The following is a 13,477-nucleotide window of genomic DNA, read 5'->3' on the forward strand; positions in this document are numbered from 1 at the left end:
GCAGGAGGAAGGGCCGGCGGCTGCCCGCAGCGCAACAAGGAGCCGGGCCGCCTCCCCCCCGCTTCTGGCTCTCTCTGCAGAGGCCCCGTTATGTATAGCTCAGCTCCGCTGCGCTGCGGGTGTAACGCGTAGCCCCTCTGCCCTCCCTTTGCCTCAACAGGCCTCATTCGGCCGGCGGTCAGGCCATCCCCGAAACCAGCAGCTTTTGGATGGCCTAAAGGCGGATGTTCAGCCCCTCGCAGTAAGGGCCGTAGTGCTGGCGTTACGGCGTTAACATTGACAGCCCGGTGGCTGGTGCCCGGCCCCCTGCTGCGGCAGCGCCCTCCAGCTGCGGCCCCTCGCCGCCGGCTCCCCTTCCCTGGCGCCCACCTCCCCGCCGCCCTGCCCTTCCTCCCCAAAAGATGGAAGCCAAGCACAAAGTAGCTACTGCCCAGGTAGGACAACCATGGCTTGCATTAAAATTTGTTCAAAATTGTGAAATAACTCAGAATTCTTTCCGATGCTTTACAATTTAACCGATGGCGGTCTTCAGCCCGATCCCCAATTGGCAAAGGTACAACAACAGCCATCAAGAATGCCAATGTCAAACAGTGACACTGAATTAGAGCTAAAGGACGTAATTAAACTCGTCATCAAAAAAATAAATGTGTTAACACTGGTGGCAAGGGCCGGCAACAGACGGAGAATTTTCCACCGTGGTAACACGTCTGCAGAGCAGCAGGACAGCTGGCTCCTCCTGGTTTGGCACCTGGCACTGGCTTCCCTGCTCACCTGCGCTCTCATCCAGAAAACCAGGTGTGGGAGCACGGTAGCTATTTGTGCCCTTCCTTACACTATTTGATAGATTAAGAATTTCAGCCAATCAAGACTGATTGATTAGGGTTTTCAGTCAAGTCAATCATCCTGCTTTCTCATTTTTTAAAACAAGCTAAATACAAGTTACTTTTTAGTGCACCAGGCTTATTGTAGGCTACCTACTTGCGTGTGTAAAACAGTTTATAGCCTTGAGGTGAAAGGTCCTGAGAAAACATGAAGATGCTATTATTATTTATATCATTATAGCTGAACTACACCATTTCTTCTATTAACTTTTTATTCTATGGCTTGAGGAATCATATACAGTCAATGATCACATCAGATAATTGTTTTATTTTAAACAGTAAAAAAAACCCCACCAAACAAATTCACAACGTAGGGTATAAAAAGAACATTTTTTACTCTATGAAGAGTTAAATTCAAAATGTTTGGACAATGAAAGACAGAAACAAACCCCATTCTATCACTCTGAGGAAGTCTTGAACAACAAGAGTAAAATCCTGTTTATCACTGCACAATTCTTTATTACATGTCTGTCTCTCTGTTTTAAATTGCCACTTTCTAATCTCTAAATCTCCTTTTGTACAAGTATTTGCAACTTTTTATTCAGTTTAATTTTCAGAAAAATGGTGGTAGAATATCTGATCCCTCCTTCCACTTGTTTGTTGTCACTCTGGAAGCACAATGCAGATAAAAAACGTCTGGGACTTGTAACATGCTGAAGACTACAGGAGGAGCATGGTCGTAGCCCTCTGCCTTTTGGTAATCCCCATCCAACAGAGTGACAGTGCAAAGCTTTACCCCCCAGTGGAAATCAAAAGACATCCAAAGCTGCTGGAAATTTCAGCCAGGGTTCAGCTGGCACCTCTGCAACCCCTGGACAAAAGCAGAAAAGAGGAACAACAATGGCATAGATTCGGGGTTAATTAAAAAGTTCAGTCTTCAAGATTATTTTTGATTCATGCTTACACAGCTGGCTCACAACTGTAATATCATTTCTCTGTTTACCACAGTATATTTACTTGAGGCTTCTGTGAGAGGGTGGAAACCCCTGGGTCCACTCGAACCCCATGGACTGAGCCTAAGGCCAGCTGGGGGTTACTCTCAGCTGCCAAACATGGCCCTGCCAGCAGCCTGTGGGGGACGTACAGGCTCGGTGCAGTCCCCCAGCTATCGATCCCTCAATGCCAAAAGACAAACACCTTCCAACTGAGAAGTACTCTGGGAAGGGTTTGGCTGAAGTCCAGCAGCTTTTAGTGTGGCACAACACGGAGCATGTTTGTGGTACTGAGAAAAGACAGGTAATAAGTGAAAAACTGTCCGAGAATAATTACAAGGTATCAGACTTCATAAAGTCCTTTGACTTTCAGGAAAACTGTGGATGTTATTTTCTAATATGCAGAAGAAAATGGGAGGTTGCCCTACAAGGTAATAGTAACCCCATTAAGTGCTCTTATGCCATAGTATGTGACCCAACCATAACGGGTAAGTGACAAACCATGATGGTTTGTGGCTCTCATGGAAGCAAGATTGCCTCAAAAGCAAAACTGGCTTAAAAACTCCTGCCCCTCCCTTTGCCATTCTCATCCATTTCTCACTGCTTACCCTCTAGGCAGACAACCATGGCAGCGCTGTACAAGGCGCTGAACATGATATCGCTGAGGTGATACAAATTGCAGGATCAGTATTGCTGAAAGATTATGTTTTATTCACATTATTTCAGTGACCTGGCTTAAAGTGCAGCTTCATATACACATTCCTGTGCACACTGTGCACACTGTGGCGAAATAATTCTGAATCTACCACCATCAGCATTGTGGCTAATGCATTGTCCACTGTTGCTTAGGTTGAACCGGGAAATGTCCTACAATGCCATCCAATTTGGTGGATGTTTTTTAGAAATGTACCTTTGATTGCTACTGAGCTGTCTGCTCAGTGGCAGTAATCTTGCAAATTCAGTTGAAAAAAAATGGCATTAATACTGTAATTTGCAAAGTCAAAGATAAAATTATACAAGACATTCCAGAAAATGGAGGGGTGGTAGTCACAGAAAAAAGCTACTGAGAACAAAAAAACCTTGTTCTACTCTTATATTTGCTGGCTTTCCTGGTTCAAGTTTGGCTGACACATTAGATATGAAATATTTTAACAGTCTAATAGAGATACAGTGTTCTATCACAGTGCTCTAATCCTTTTCATTATAGCAAGACAACTAATCTATGGCATACTCTGTCTTTAAACAGCCATCAACGACAGCTTCATGGAAAAAAAAGAATATCTGGAATTTTCTTTTGCTTCTTTTCTCAAAACTATACTTGCTCACAGTTTTCAGTTTCAAAGTACAAAACAAGCAGATAGCCTGCTAGCTAAATCAGATTTTTTTTCCAGACAGGAGTTAAAGCAATTAACATGAAGCAGCAAAACAAAATAACAAGATGCCGCGGAAGTAGAAAGGAGACAAGGCCTACTGTAACTAAAGGAGTGGATAGCCATTAAAGTAATACCCCAGAACATAATAAAAAGCTAGGTGTGGTGACAGTTAAAATTGCAAAATAAAAAAATTATCCCTTAAATTGTAGATATCAACCTCTCCACACACACAGGGCTGCTGATAATTCTTCACACTAAAGAGCAAAGCTTTCAAGCTGATAGATTCAATCTACTGCAGGCTGGTAGTCTGGGCACAACGAAAAATTCATAGCACATCGATCAAGGAGTTTTAGAAACAAGGTTTGTGACACGGAGCATGAAATATGTATTTTGGTGATTAAGCTAGTTAATTAAATGGAATCTGTTTTAGCAGTTTTACAAAATAGATTTCCATCAACTTGTCCCAGTGCCATGCCCAGAATCACACCAGAACAGTTGCTCTACAGCTATGTCCACCCGTCTTCAGCACTTACTAGAACAAACATATGTGACAACAATTTGGTGTGCTTGGAAAAAAGATGTGTACAGAGATTTAACCCACAGGCTATGACAGCAAGTGTCAAATGGCATCTCCGACCACCTCAAATGCAACATTCCTCTTTTAGAAAAATGAAAAAATCTGTTTCTTCTTCTTTAAATATGGAAAAACATTCAAACATGTCTTCTTGATCAAAACCTAAACAATGTAAATTCCAGTAACATTCAGCCCTCCAACTCTCCATATAAATAAAGATATCGGTATACTTATGCAGAGGAGCGCTTTTTTCCTATGTCTTTTACTTTCTCCCTCAGTGGCTCCAGGTCCTAAATCTTCTTCCCTCCTCCTCTCATCATAACCAGGCACAGTTACCAGCAACCTTGCCGGGCTACCTGCTATCATAGATCAGCTAAGAGACACTAAAAAGTTTAAAGAACATTGAACTTAGGAAAGCACAGGAAGAAAGGGGAAAAGTGGTGCAGAACTGTAATATTTGATGCTTTCACTCCGCAAACAAGAGATGAGCTACTCACAGATCATCACACATCCATACTACCTGCTCATCAACCCAATAAAAAATATGCATTTGCTTACATGAAACGAGCGTTACACTAGCTGATCTACTTAAATTCAACAAGCAAACTTGAGATATGTCAGGTTTATGCCTGAATGGGATGTACTAGGGAAGCATTGCCTTTCATTGAACTATTTTTTTAAATGGCGGTGCGAGGATGAACATTCATTAGCTCTCCCATGGCTGTCTTCTAGTTTGGTATGTGTAAGCCATGACAGATGAGTGATTACATAGGAATTAACGTTTTACTCTTCTAAGTGTTAATCAAACAGCCAGTTCTCTTCTTGTAGCACATTACTTTTCACCCTATCCTACGCATGCTTTTGAGAAGAGGAATCACAATCATCTTCCTCTCTTACCTATCTGTAATGTGTTCGAGTATTTACATCACAACATCTGTGTAACCACATTTAGCAGTTCTAATTTGTTGTACTAATTTTTTATTATTATACCCCAAAGTTATTCTAGAAATCAGCATGCAAGGTGTAGAAAAACAAATCTAGGGTGATTTGGTTTTGTTCCCCCTGCATATAAAATGCAAAATAAAACCTATTTTGAGTGGAGAAATCACCAAAAGGAGTATTTTCTTAACATAGATTAATTTCTCTGTATTCATTTTTATCATTCCTATAGCTAAGAAAAATGAAACATTCCCAAAGTGAAGAGTCAGAGTTTTAGCTTATACCGTTCCACAGAATTTTTGCAAATTATTTTTCAAAACTGTTTTCGCACAGAGCTCTAACAGAGTGATGGCACCATAATAAAAGAGGTAAACTTGTATTGTTAGAGCAGATTATCATCAGCACTCTGCATTTGCAATAGAAAGTTTCATTAAAAGGAGAAACAATTCCATTGCAATGTAAGAATGTAGATTTATCTAAAATATCATCTCATGAAATGAGGGTAATCTTTTGGTTTATGAATTATTGAGATCACTAAGAAGCAGCCAAGTCTTGAAATCATGTTGCACTTCCACACAATTCTTAAAGGCTTTTCTACACAAAGAACGGACTAGAATAGTTATTACAAAATAAGACAGCTATTCTTGACCGGCATTCTGTGTGCAGATGTTAATTATAGACTATTTTTATTATTCTAAAAAGGAGTCTCTATGGAAAGCTCTCCAAGAATAACTGTTAAACTGAGTCTCTAGAACAAATTCTTCTATGTTGGGCTCTATGTGCTGTTTAATGAAAATATTTTTACTACATTTAACTTAAAAAGATTGAAAACATAGCAGTCTTGTACTCTTCTAACAAAGTACTTACAGTATTTTTAAGAATACCATTGTTCAGCAAAGTACATACAGAAAAAGTATATACATTAAATGAACTATATGCATTACCACCACTTTTCCAATAATTCTGTAAATGCATTCAGAATACTCTTATTTAGTTGCTGGTGTTTCCTGCAATTGTATAAAGCAAGCAGAGAAACCATGATCTAGTTGTAGCTGAAATAAAAGAGAAAAATGCAAAGAAACTGTGAAAGTACTGTGAAACAGTACTAGAAAAAGTCAGAGGAATGCCGGGGAGACAACCCTGTACACTGGGTATTTGCTTCACTTGCAAGAGAAAGAAAACAGTGAACAGAAAAAAAAAGGAATTTGGCCTCGTCTTTATAAACCCTACGCATTTAAGTGGATTTACTGTGGTATAGGAGTCACGTTAATGAAATCCAAGTTAAACCCTATATGTGAGTCTATGTATTTGGGCAATTAGAACTGAATATTTACTGTGGTGGAAAGAATACTGTACTAGTCTAAACTTCATCCCATTGTCTAATGCGATTCCTTCTCCTCACGATTCATCTCTTAATTCCCCTCATTGATTCATTGTCATTACATCGGCATTAGTAGTCATCCTGTGAGCTACCCCTTGATTTAATTCCGTACTGCCATTTCTGTACATTCCCCACTTCTATACCTCTTCCACCAGGCTCCTCCCATATATTTAAATTTTATATCAACACAGTGTTTCTATCACCCTGTGGCTTTAAACAGTAAAGCACTCCTACTGAAATCAATGAAACTTTGTACATGCTTAAAGTTATGATGTGCTGGGCCACACAAAATAAAGAACTGTTGCCTATGGAATAGTTTTGATTTTATTAAATGCATGTCACCATTATACTGGTAATATATACTGCACATATATATATGTGCACATTTTTTGCAGAAATAGTACTTGTATTCTATATACATTTTTGCATGTGAAAAACAAGCTAAGAAGATTTTGATGTGAAGAGCATCATGGCATCCTACTTCTTTGGTCTCCATTAAAATAGCTGCTAGAGATTTTATTTATAAACAATCCTTCCTCATTTTGCTACAGTCTAACAAAATATAGCCAACGTTGCTGTTCTGATTATCAAAGAAATGCTTGTGATACTTTTCTTGTTATAGAACCGTATTACATCAGTGGTAATATATTTTTAAGATGTCATTAGAAACTACTCAGATGCACTATTAACTGTCACAATGAGTAATTTTCCTTGATTCATAAATTTAAAGGGCCATTACAGCTCCTGTATATTTAATCAAGAATCTCCTAGACTGGTATAAACTATTAATAAAAAAGGCTTCGAAGGTCACCGTGTAGTCCATCGCCTGCTGGCTAACGGATGTGCCCTGCGGCGGGGGGGACTGCGTCCAGCCCGCCGGTACAGGCACAGGAGTCACGCTGGCTTTGTTTAAACTCTGCAGCTTGACACAGCGCCTCAGCGTCACCCCGCGCTCTTTTCATCCGCAACACCTCCGGTTTTGTTTCGTGATTTCGCCCTCTTATTCCGACTTCCACCCCGGGCGGGTTTTTCACGTCGGGAAATGTACCAGCAGGGGCCATGGTCTTCCCTGGGAAGTTGAAGCTTTTCGTAATGAAAGTTTATTCTGTTGCAACAAATGTCCTTGAGCTCACGAAGACCTCCCGGTTTAAAAATAACTAGTTCGGAGGGAAGAGCTGCTGAATGCAACACGACGCAGCCCCGGGGTGCGCGGGGCACGGCGCCGGCCCCACGGCCAGGAGGAGGGAGTGGGGGGCTGGCGGGCGCGGGGCGGGGCGGCTCCGCCGGCGCGGAGGCACAGCCCGGCGAGCGCGGGCGTTGCGCCCCGGCTGCCGCACCTGCTTCACGGCAGCCCCCGGGGCGCCCCCGGCCCGCCAGGCGCCGCCCCGCTCCCCCGGGCCGAGGCGAGGCGAGTCCGGGCCGGGCCGTCCCCCCCGGCCGCGCCTCACGCCCCGCCGGCGTCGCCCGGCGGTTATTAAACCGCTGCCGCCGGTGGGGAGCGGCCGTTGCCGGGAAGATGGCGAGCCGCAGCCTCCGCCTGCTGCTCCTCGGTTACTTGGGGGTCCTGAGCTGTAAGTGCCGCGTCCCTTCCCCGTGGAGCAGGCGCGGGGCTGTCGCCTACCGCTGCGTCCGGGAGCGCCTCGGGCGCTGGGCTCCCCGCCCCGCTACGGCGCTGGGCTCCCCGGCGGCGGGGGGCATGGTCCCCCGAATCTGCGTGCGTGTGTTGAGGGGGGAGGGCTCGGCCCGGGGTCGCCCGCCTCGCCCGGCCCCTTCCCCGGCCGCCGCCCGGGCCCTGCCCTGCCGCGCCCCGCTGCCCGCCGAGAGCCGCGCCTGCCCCCGCGGCGGCGCTGGCCGGCCTGGGGAGCCCGCGGGCAGGGCGAGGGGAGCGGCGGCGGGGTGCTGTTTCCCCTCCCTCGCCCCCGGGGCGAGAGGAGCCGGGTCGCTGCAGCCGGGGGAGTGCGCGCTGATTGTTTCCATGTGTCTCTCGTTTTCACACAGATGTAACCTGTTTAAGCCGGGCCTGTTTCAGCGCAAGCCAGCGGCTTTCTGCAGAGATGCAAACTTTAGGATGCAGGCTGCGTAGTTTGCTTTTCTGATGGCCTTTACAAGATGAATGAGCAAGTGGCGGGAGCATGTTTTCTGTTGCCAGCACTGGATGCTGTAGCTCCAGAACAGACTTATGTTTCCAATATTTTTGTGGTCCTATTGTCTTACCCATTAAAAACAAAAGGGGGGGGAGGCAGAGGAGATGTTAAAATAAGTTGGCAAGAGCTGTCCCACCCAGAAGGCGCATGGAAGTAAGAAAAAAACAGATCGTGGGGCCACATACCTGCGAAGAAGTAGTGAATTAATATACAGTGTTAATGGTGCCAGTCGTGTGATAAGGCTGTCACTTTCAGATCACATCTTACTGTGCTCCTGTTGTATGCTTGTGTCTTGCTGGTATTTTAGGGAAAGAGGCTGTACATGGAAATAACGTTTTGGAAAGAATTTTGTAGCACAGTCTTGCAGTGAAGTGACCACCTGGGACCAGCCTGGGACGGGTTCTCAATCCATTGTGGATGTGGGACATCCACGGTGCTGATGCTGGGTATGTTTTGTAGTTCACCTTTCATTCTTCCTCACCTAACAGAAACTTGTGTGTGTGGAAACTCCTTTTTTGCAGAGGAGGGATGAGTCCTGTCGAGGAGAGACTTAAGTGATGCGTGTCTGTTAGGTCTTTGGTTTGGTGGTGGTTTTTCTTTTCCTCACTCTTTGCTTCTATGAGACCTTATGGAAATTTTGGGCTGCTAGATGGGCAGCTAGGGCAGACTTTCTCTTTCATGTAGTAAAGAGTAATAAAAATTATTTTCTTTGATCTTTTTTTCTTCATTTGTTGTTAATTGCATGGGTATATCTGAGCAAATGAGGCTGCTGTGGTTTTTTTTGTGACAGGTTTCAATGTCTTCAGGTTGCTCAGCTTTCTGGTTAGTTGCGTCTGTTGGCAGTGCTGGCTTTGACCAGTGAAGAAACGATAGAGGGTGGTTTGGAAGCGGTACGGTGGATCAAAGTCTGGTGCCTACGTTGTTGTCAGACATGCATTGTTTTTTTCTCTTCCTGTCCCAATTCCCAAGAAACGCCAGGTGGGGAGAAAGTTTACCAGCAAGGTGCTGATAAGAAGTTGTCGCATGAAGAAAATGACTGTAGACGGGTGTGCAAATGCTGATTGTTTGTGTGAGCTGGAGGAAATCTAGGCAGAAATCCAGGCAATCGGGAGTCTGCTGCTGCTCCTGTGGCTGAAGTATGTTCACATTAACAATAAGACTGAGTAATACTGGCGTCCAAGTCAGACATATGGGCTGAGTGGTCTCTTATGTGGGACTGGGGCCCAACGTGCCATGGAGATAGTGGGGAGTGGGCAGAAACTAATGAGGAAAAGAAAGTAGTGGTTGATACCTGAAGCGTGTGAACAATATATTGTGGAGTCGGTCTAGAGAGCTTGCTTGGTAGTTTAGCTGCAGAAATTAAGAGCTGTGTAAGTTGGTCGAAGGACGTCAGCATAGCCAAGGACAGTGCTGAGGTAGATGAGGTTTGGATTGCTTTTCGGTGAGAACCTACTAAGAAATATTAATGACCCACAGAAATAGTAATTTCTCTGAGTTAAAGCTTCTCTTTCACCTTTAATTTAGGGGAAAGTAAGGGAGTTGGAGGTCTTCAATCATATTCTGTGTCAGCATGAGCTCCTGAAACTGATGTTATCGGGAAAGTTTTAAAAGGTACCACAGAGTAAGACTTGTGAGCTCTGTTGGCAAGACAGCTAGAAAATGTCCAGAAAAGATTGTTGTTAATCATCATAGCTACTCTGGAGGAGATAGTACGTAATGATGAACTGGCCTTTTCGTGAAGCTTCTAGGTGTGATTTTTCTTGCATTAGTGTACATTAGAAATTAAACTTAAGCTAGTGATGCTGAAGCAAATCCAGCTCAATGTGTCTGTGTGAGGACAATGCAGAGGCAATAAATAGTAGTCTTACATAAACATTTGATGGAGCTCACTGGGGTAGTTTGAGCAGTAAGTAAGGTGAGGTCTTGTTTGTTTGTTTTTGGCTTTAAAACAAACACTCCTTAGTGCTCAGGAATCTTTCAGCCAGATACAGAGGTTCTAGACCAAAAAAGCCTTTTGCGTCTTCTCCCCTGCCCCTGACAAGAAATCATAAAGCATGACTGCATTGGCTGTAGGAATAGACAGTGGAAGTCTTCAAACCATGCTTTCCTGATTATATGTGATGTACAACTGATATACTCAAAATTGAGAGTGTTGTCAATCCCCAGTCTTCTGTTGAACCTTTGTTTGCTGGATTAACTTGCTAGGGAGTTACTCTGATTTCTAAATCAGAGTCCATATTCAGGTGAGATGGGATTTCTTAAATCTGTAAGACTGCATACTTCTCTAGTAATATCTGTCCAACATAATACTAGAAACCAGACTACCTATTTTTTGGAGAGGGAGTGGGGGGAAGAGACATTAAGGAAAAGTTCCTTCTCTTGCTGCTTTAGTTGAGAAGCAGTATTTCTTTGCTATAGACTGCTAGTGGTCTACAAACCTGCACAGACTCTTAAACACCATAACATAGGCTGTGAGATGACAGTTAGCTTCTTAAATATAAACAAAGAAATGAAAATTAGCTACAGAAAAGTAATGCTTGTTTCTAATGTGCTGCCTGACTTTTTTCATTTGTGACTGTGGTGACACTGCACAAGATACCTGAATGCTTCTAAAATGGATAAAAATTGAGGACTTGGTTGGAAGACTTTCCTGTCTTTAAAAGGGAGACATGCTTCTCTCTCTAGCTTATGTTATAACCTTCACAATTTCACCCTCGTGGTTAGAAGAACCATGCTTAGAAGAAACTTTGGCTGTGAGTTATTGGCACGTCTCTCAGAAATCATGGCCTTTGCTGCATTTGAGCAAATCATGCTATTTCCCTTAAACCTAGCAACCCTTGGAAGGGGCTCTCTATTTCTGAGAGGCCTCAGCCAGAAGCGATGCGGTTCTGTGGTAAGGGCTTTGTCTCTCTCCTCTCTCTCTCCAGCAGAGAGGAGGCAGAGAGCACTGGTCCCTGGCTGGCCCTGTGGTATCCTTAGTTCAGGTTACTGGTCCCACAGCCTGCTGTTGGATGTGCAAAAGGAAAAATGGGGGTGACTGTCTTCCCTCACTGCCTGCAGGAGACAGGAAATGTACCTGGAAAAGTCACGTCAAGGCAATCGCAATTCCTTTTGTTTTCTTCTGTTTAAGCTGGATGTATGCAAGTGGAGGACTTGCTTTTGCTGTCTCTTGGCCTCTGAGGTCCTGTTTTCTCAGCGTTAACGTTGCAACAATTATTTGTTCATGTCATAGGACATGTATTTCTGGTAATTGTGAATACCATAGGGCATCTGGCATTAATAATGAGAGTTAAAACTACCACTGTGATTAGCAGATCTCATCGAGCCTGGATGAGGTCTTCTCATTGGTTATTTAACTGAATTACACAAAGATATTTTTGCAATTGTTTCCTGTATTGTGCCTATATTTCCTACTGCTGGCTGTTTTGGCAGCAACATGGTAGCTGCCAGGTTCTGCTGCAGAAACTGGATGATGACATCACAAACGATTAGGTAGGAACTCGCAAGTAGTTGAACTTTGACTTCATCTTTTCTCTTTAGCTGACTGACTTAACAAAACATGCGGGATCATCTTTCGTGACCTAAAGCTACCAAACTTGTCTGTATTCACTGCCTAACCCCAAATGTTATTGGGGGTGTGTGCAGACCTGTTTTTAAAGAAGTGAGCTAAAAATGTTAGAGATGGCTTTTAACCTTCCTCAAAGGGTGCCCCAAGTGCTTTATCTTCTTCTCAAGTGCTAGTGGTCATGAGAGAGAAGTCCTCTTCTTAAGTATGAGGGAATCTTCTTGTACAACTGATACTAAAAAGAAATCCAGTTTTCTCATAATTTTGCATGCGTAAATAGTAGTGATATTTCTTCACTGAAGACGGACAGTGACATGCATGTGAATCTTCTGCAGTAGCAGTAAGCAAGCTTCCCTCAAGCTTCCTTTGTTGGGGGGAGTGGGGGATGTAGATTTGGGTTGTCAGTGCTTTTGGAGGGGCAGGAACAACTAGTAATTTAGTTCTGAAATTGGGATTTTAAAGTTTACATATGGTATGACCTACTTAGAGTCCATCAACACTCAAAATGTCATCTTTGTGTTGGAGCACTTCTGAAGACAGTCTGTTTATCATCGGTTCCCTGCAGCTGGCAATCCCTTTTAGGAATATTTTTCTCAAAGTAAGGCTTAGTGTCATACTTTCTCTTAGCAATGCTAGAGGTGACTCCAGTGTAAATGCTTACGTAAAGGAAGATTACTAAGAAATGTTCGCACAGCCAGGAATGTCTATATACAATATAAATATCTTGTATACCAAAACAATTGAAGCACAAGGTAGACATTTGTATTTGTCATTGGACTATTTGCCAGGGCCATATGGAATGGCTAAATTAGGTTCCCTTGAAGTTATACAACAATATCAAACAAAAAAAAATTGCTTAAAATAATGCCCCTGTGGATGTATACAATGAGCTCTCTTATTGCTGTTTTTTCTTGTTTGGTTGGTTGGGTTTTTTTCCTCCGCCGTGGTAACTTTGTGGCACTATTGCGTATATGTGGGAAAATAGTTGGTTTACAAGTTCTTACTTTCTGGTTTAGTGGCTAATTTATAATGGGGTGAGCACTGTAATGGAAACTGAGGGAAATGTTATGTGGAAGCTGAAAGGCAATTCATTTACCAGTAATTAATTCTATTCAGGTTAGCACACCTTCCTCTCCCCCCCCAATTTTGTAAAGCTAGCTTTGTTACAGTTTTACTTTCTGGCATGTCTTTTCCCATACCGAATACTTTTCAAAGAATGATAAGTTTTAACAAAACATTTCTGCAGAAAAGCTTGTCGCGTCTTCCTCCAAGCGTTGTATGTGATTGTGCTGTAATTCCACCACAGGAAGCTTAAAGAAAATATTATGGTGTCTTGTAAGCAAGACAAATGATTTGTTTCCTTCATCTAAATACCGTTTTTTTAGGGAGATGAATATGTATTTCAAAGAATGAGACAGCAAATGAGGCTGGAGGAGCATTTGGATGATTGCCAGTGCTTGTGCTCACCTGTTTTTCCAAAGCCACTCTTTTTCTGGAGGGCTCCAGTGAATCACCTCTATGCTCACAGTATATCATCCAGCACTTGAGTGCTTATATAAAATTTCTTAAATGAGGCATAAGGTGAGCTTGGCAGCTGAACATCTGGTCCTGTTCCCTTGTCGGTTTCTAACATACACTGAGTGGTGAAGGAGCTTTTGGAGAAGGAAGAAGGGGAAAATAGGCATTTC

At 43.3% G+C, this 13,477-nt stretch overlaps 1 protein-coding gene across 3 annotated transcripts in view; it reads left to right on the forward strand.

Moving 5' to 3' along the window:
* The first annotated feature begins 7,406 nt into the window (after positions 1 to 7,406).
* JAM2 (junctional adhesion molecule 2) overlaps positions 7,407 to 13,477 on the forward strand; it is a 39,144-nt gene continuing 33,073 nt past the window's right edge. The window contains exons 1-2 of one of the 3 annotated variants that reach the window (XR_012676817.1): positions 7,407 to 7,651; positions 8,532 to 8,670. The gene's annotated coding sequence lies outside the window, so the exon portion shown is untranslated. The remainder of the gene's footprint in view (positions 7,652 to 8,531; positions 8,671 to 13,477) is intronic. The other 2 variants (XR_012676808.1, XR_012676806.1) reach the window with 2 other exon arrangements.

This window comes from Calonectris borealis, chromosome 1, assembly GCF_964195595.1.
Source record: "Calonectris borealis chromosome 1, bCalBor7.hap1.2, whole genome shotgun sequence".
In the NCBI taxonomy this organism is placed as follows: domain Eukaryota; kingdom Metazoa; phylum Chordata; class Aves; order Procellariiformes; family Procellariidae; genus Calonectris; species Calonectris borealis.